We start from the raw sequence: 6,356 nt of genomic DNA on the forward strand, positions 1-6,356 counted from the left end.
TATTCTTAGGATTTTATCTATGGCTATGGTAGTCACATACCTACACCATCATTCTTGCCGTACAGCTACAGTAGTTGTACTCAGTTCTGAGATATTGTTTATGAGTATCTTTAAAGGAGAGCATGAGAACCCAACTGGGACCTAACAGAGAGGAAAATCTACAGGCAAAACATTAGAAGATTTTGAGAACGTCATCTTATGTGTGAAGCAGGATCTGGAATTTTGTGTAGCTTTGAGATCCCCAGCATAAGAAAGGCATGGGCATACTAGAGTGAGTGGGGAGTCCCCAGGATGTTCAAGGGGCTGGGAAACAGGAAGTATGAGCAGAAACATAGGAGGGAAAGGGAGATCTTACTGCTGTGTTCAGCAACCTAATCGAGAGTCTAGAAAGGACAAACCAAGACTTCCTGGAGTCCTGTACCAGTGGACACAAATTAAACCAAAAGAAATTCTGATTATATGAAAAGAGAAAGATTTTCACCGTGAGGTTGATCACTCAGGATAATGGACCAAGATAGGTGTTGGAAACTCCATATTTGGAGGTACACAAAACTTAACAAGTCCCTGTGTAGGCTGGTCTAGGTGGACCTGCTCTGAACTGTTTATGGGGCTAGATGATTTCCAGGGTCCCTTCCAACCCATATAGTTTTCTGTGATTATATAAGAAAAAAACCCTTTATTAATTCAGTATTTACCAAGTACAGGGTTACACTGTACTATACAAATACATAGAAAAGTGTTTTCTGGACTGAAGAGTTTATGCTCCAAGTAAAACAAAGCCTTTTGTGTGTGTACGTAGGGACTGGAGGTGCACTGAGGTGAAGTGATTTGCTGAGGTCCTACTGAAATTCAGTGATGGAACAAGAAAAAGAGTAATCTCAGTCTCATTCTTTCCGCTGTCTCACTTCAGACCATGGTGTATGCAGAAAGCATTGTTAGGTTACACAGGATGGAAGGATTGCAAAAGTAGGATTAATGTTTTGTTTTTTTCACTTACACAAGATATTTCTGTCTATGACATTTTGCAGCAGTAAAGGAAAAAGTCCCACTCGCAGCAGTGTAATATCCAGATAGACAACCTATCACTGTTACATGAGCCCTTTCTGCTGAAGATACAAAAACATTCTTTCTATTTCTGTAATTTCCTCTGATTACTCCAGAACAGTTCCAGGCAATGGGCTCCCAGTCAGTTGCCTGTGAAATCCCTAAATGGGTATATTTAGGCAGTTCCAGTGTTACAGGATGTGAAAATAAGTTGTTTGCAAAAGCTATTTGAAAAAAGTTACTATCTGTATTCTCTCTCAGTGGGCCACAAGTTAAAATATAATGCAAATATTGAATAACTAATTTCCAAGGAGATTCACAGTGGCTTGCAAAGGAAGACAAATAAAAAATGACCCCTTTACATATATGATGTATTTTGATCCACCCCCCCTTTAATAACTAGAAACATAGTTTCCCTGATACACTGTACAAAACCATTCTGGGGATTCATGAATTTAAAAGAAAAAAAATAAACTAGATGTGAATAATTCATACTTAAATAGCTCTGGGCCAAGATATTGCTCCAGTATTTCCAAGTATGCAGGTTTTATTATTCTCTTAAAGTATGAATAAAACCAAGGTTGTTTTATCACACTTGGACTAATCAATGATATGCCCAAAGCACAGTTGGCAGTAAATGATCCGTTTTAGTTTAAAACATTTTTTAAATAGATGTGTATTGTAAGGCAGTCATAAAAATCTTCAAATTAAAGGTTTTTGAGCCATAAAAACAAGTAATATATTTAAGGGTTTTTTAAGGCAGTAATGTTTCCAAGTAAATAGGAGATGGGCCAAGCAGTTCCCTCTGAATTACCGTTCATCAGGTTTTCACACTCTATTAAGGTAACCTTCATGAAATATTTCTACATTACACTTCATGATGTAATTTGAATGCATTAGAATTAATTTGCCAATAAACTGCAGGGAAAATATGGAATATGCTATCCCCAAAAGCTTATGAACTCTCTCTGTTTAGCTTGAGTCACATTCATGAGTGTTTCCAATGTAAAGTTTACTGTCAAAAAATTACTCCTGTGACTACAACGCTTTATTCAGGAGTGAGCTCTTTGCCTGGGGAAGGAAATCAACGCCGTTTGTGGGTCTGTGCACCGGGTTCGGGGCTTTTACCTTGCTTAGTGTATACAGCAAGTCAGTGCTCACTTTGTAGGGCAGAGACAATGTCTTAAAAACAACTGTTTTTTCACCCCAGGCAAGCTCCTCCATGGCTCTCTTGGCCAGCCAGCTTTCGACAAAATGTGTTGTGGTGCCAACCCACCACTGAGTCCTCTTTCCTGTCTAAAGCATGGCTTATTTGTTGGAAAAGATCCAGAGCTTGCCCCTGGCTGTATGGGTGAGTTTTAGGCAATGTGAGTTCATCCAATGGCATCAGAGGGACTGCAGGTGTGAAATAAGATTTGCAGGGCAGTGCCCTTTAGGACAGGGATTTTTGCCTTGTCCAGTTCGCTTCTCATCTCTGCCACTTGCCTTTGATGCTGAGGATCGTACACGACAGCCAGGGAATCACCCGGGAACACAGAGAAGAGAGGTTATAAAGTTTTCTCATTCTTTACTTCCAACTCTCATTCACATTGCTGGCAGCTTCACCGTCTGCATTTCTAAAGAACCTCTCATGGTAGGTTTTAGTTCAAAGGCAATAGATGTTCCATATGCCTTCACGTCAGACGTGCCGTATTGAGGTTTGGAGAAAATCCACCAAAGGCGAGACTATGCTTCCAATGTTTATGCTCATTGCCGTTGGTTATAGTCAATGAGAGAGAATGGAAATACTGACAACGGGATGTAGTTTGTAGTGGAAAAGCTGGCATCTGGTATTTCATAAGCTTCATAATTATTATTTCCTTTTTAAAAAGTTACGTAAAATACATGAGCTAAGTATATCAAAAGATGAGTTCTTCTATTCCTCAGCATTTTATGCAAGCTAACTGGCAAAAAACCCAGCTCAGCAAGAAATCTTGCTCACTAAACAGGACCAGAGCTGGACGTGTACAAATATCAGGAGACAAAATCCCATTTTGTACAATTTCCATACATTAGTGGAAATGAAAGCACAGAGAGGCTCAGAACCAGGACTATTCTCACAAGATTTCTGATTCATTTACAAATCCAAGAGGTCTGCATCACCAGAATGGAACTGGATCTCTCTTCCTACACTACTTTACTATAGTACTCTTTCTTCCTACAGTACAACCAATTTCCATACTGCCGCATTGAGATCTTGCCATCAAATTGCTGCAATCTCCCATTTTTATGGAGACAGTGAAGACGTGGCAGAGCTTTTTGGTAGCTGGTTGCTGCTCTGTGTTTGAGATCCACCACTGATATCCTCAAAACCTAGATTTATTCAGGGCCCAAGAGTTCAGGGATGAGCTCATGAAACCAGGGCAAGTAGACCAGTATCACGGTTCCCTGAGGGTGCTGTGATTTCCCAACAATCTGGATTCTTTCCCTGGAATTCTGGATTATAGTGTTTGCCCAAGGTCCCATAGGCAATGGTGGTAGAATAGGCAGCTGAAACTTAAAGGAAATGAGATTATGTTAAATTGAGAATAGCTAAAATTAGAGCGAAGAGGTGAGAGATGCTAAGAGTTACCCAGTCTACTGTTCTCTAGGATAGATTTGTGCGGTCTGACTGTCATTTCACCAATAGGTTTAAGAAACTGGAGAGCCAAATTTTACTATATTTGTAGAGTTTTTTTCCTGCTGCTGAAGGCAGAAAGAGAAGATAGAACATGTTGCATGCAACATTTGGAGATGTTGTAATGGGACACAGAGCAAGGATCCTAGCTTTTAGTCAGGTTAGTGAGAAATGTCAAGGAGGCAGCCAGTGTGAGTGTGTTTGCTGGCCAGTCTCATCTTGGTTTCTGTTCAGGATTCTCCTCCTATCACCCCCCCAACCATAGCAGAGCACTTTCTGATTTTTGCACCTACAGTCCTCTCATCTAGAGGATGTTGTGGGATGTGAGAAGATATGTTTTGGATAATAATAAGTTTAAAAATAAATAAGGCTGTGCAATCAGAATAGAGAGCTGATTCTCTTATCCAGTCTCTTGATCATCTGGCAGAAAAATCTTGGCACTATCTTAAAGGAACATATTATGTTTCTAGTGGAAGGAAATAATTCTGGTCATTCTCGAGTAACCCCTCTATCCACTACTGCATTAATACTACGGGTCCTTAAAAAGACACTCATCTAATTATTTTTTTGGCTAAAATGTGGTCACTGAATAAAGAGATCTTTTTTTCTTTGATTTTCAGGAGGTGCTATCTCCTCAGACTCACTGCCAGAAATCCAGAGAAAAAATTCAAATTAATAAATAATATTTATTATTATTGAAAATTTTGCAGGAATATTTGGCAGTTAAGAAAGACCAGTTATAGATTCTTTACAGTAAAAAGTTTAAAATGGAAAATCTGATACATTTTTAAGCTATAATAACAAAACGGGATCACTATAATTTTCAGTTCTGATTATAGGTTATAAAATCTCTGCCAAATACCCATATATTCATAAGCCTGCAGAAAACAATCTACAAAATGAAATATGGAGAACTGCTAAAGGAAAGTACAGGCAGCTGTAAATGTAGGAGATATAATGATAAAGCCAAACCTAAAATCAAGATACTGTTGATAACTAGTCAGAGAAATTTCACTCATACCCTATCAAATTGAATTTAATCATAGACAATTTCCATTATCTAAGAATACAGCGATTTATTTGTCCACATTCTAAGACAAAAAGCTTTTCTAAGATGGGATTAATTTTGAGAACATATATCAAGTGCTAAACAGAAAAGAAATTATAGGGGTTTTATATCCAAACTGAATAATATAAACCATGGAAATTCAGACTCAAGGTTACATCAAGGAGAAGGAACCAAGCTCTAAAAATTGTATGTGGAAATATTCATTAGTTTTGGTCACATGGAATGGAATTATTTTCTTATTGGAAAGGAACTGTTTTATTGACAGTGAAGGTCAGAATAATAGGATTAAACACATAGAGAAAAAGGGAAACTGAGGACAGTTGGTTAGCATGAACGTAGTACAACTACTAGAGAAAATATAAACATATCTACAGCTTCATACTGAAGCAGATGACTGTGAGACTGTAAGATGCATGAACAAATGGGCCTCTTCCCACTAGATTTCATGTTCCTTTGTCACCATGTGCAGTTGGAGTTTGCAGGAGGTTTGCCGAGTCAAAAAAGTAGAAACATGAAGCTATTAAAAGATGGAATCCTGACCTCTTTATAGGCAGAAACAGCATAGTAAACCACTAACAAAAATTTCTAATATTACTAACAAATTGTCAAATAACCTTCCAAATGTAATAAGACACATAACAAAATGTAAGGAGGAGAAATTTTTCCAGTGTGAATTAATAGCTATTAAGTATATTATTCTGAGCAAACTCTGGATTGCAAGTCTATGACATGGTCTTCACTGCTTACGTTTCCTCGGGACTGACACATTTGCATTTCCTATTTTTCTTCTCTCAGTCTGTAATTTCATCTCAGTTTGCATTGGCTTAGCAATGAGCATCCTTAAAAAGTGATAGCTGCAGGAATATGGGCATAGAAGTGTGACATAATTGTTATGACATTGTAACTTCTCTGCTTAAGAAACTAAGCAGTTCAGGAGCTAATAGTTAAGGAACTGTGTAGCTGAACAATTGCCTATGCATAGATGGGCTTCCTAATTACAGTGATCACTAGCAAATACAGACTTGAAAGTGCTATGAGGACCATATGAAGTCCTCATAATTTCTACCTATGTGATAGCTGTGTCGAGGTTTGTATAACTGAATCAAAGTTATGAAGGTCTCTGTGTGGTAATTTTCCATGCGTAGGTCCTGCATAGCGTTTGTATGAATTCTCCTTCTTCCTGAACTTTCCCCCACTCTAAAAGCCCATTTCCAAAATTTGCATTTCTCCTTCCTGCAAGACTGACTGTGACTGTTTATGGCTTGTGAATGCTGTTTGTAGAAGCACTACACACTGAAATTCATAAGCAAAATATGTGTTTTAATAGCTGTAATTATTATAGAGCTGTGAGCCCTAGTGGAGCTCTTTAACTGAAAATTTTAGAAGTTTCTAAGCAGTCAACTTAACCTCAGAATGTTGTGTCTGATGGGTAAATGTAATCTCACCATTTCACAGGGTAAAATAGAAGTACCAAGAAAAGAAACCTCATGATTCTGAATTTGGGCACTTGAAAGGTTATATTGGCATCTAATGAGGTGTGCTTTGTTTTTTTTTGGAAGCAGAATCGGGCTTGTCGGTCCAGCACAC

This window comes from Calidris pugnax, unplaced genomic scaffold (genome assembly GCF_001431845.1).
Source record: "Calidris pugnax isolate Ruff unplaced genomic scaffold, ASM143184v1 scaffold14, whole genome shotgun sequence".
Lineage (NCBI taxonomy): Eukaryota > Metazoa > Chordata > Aves > Charadriiformes > Scolopacidae > Calidris > Calidris pugnax.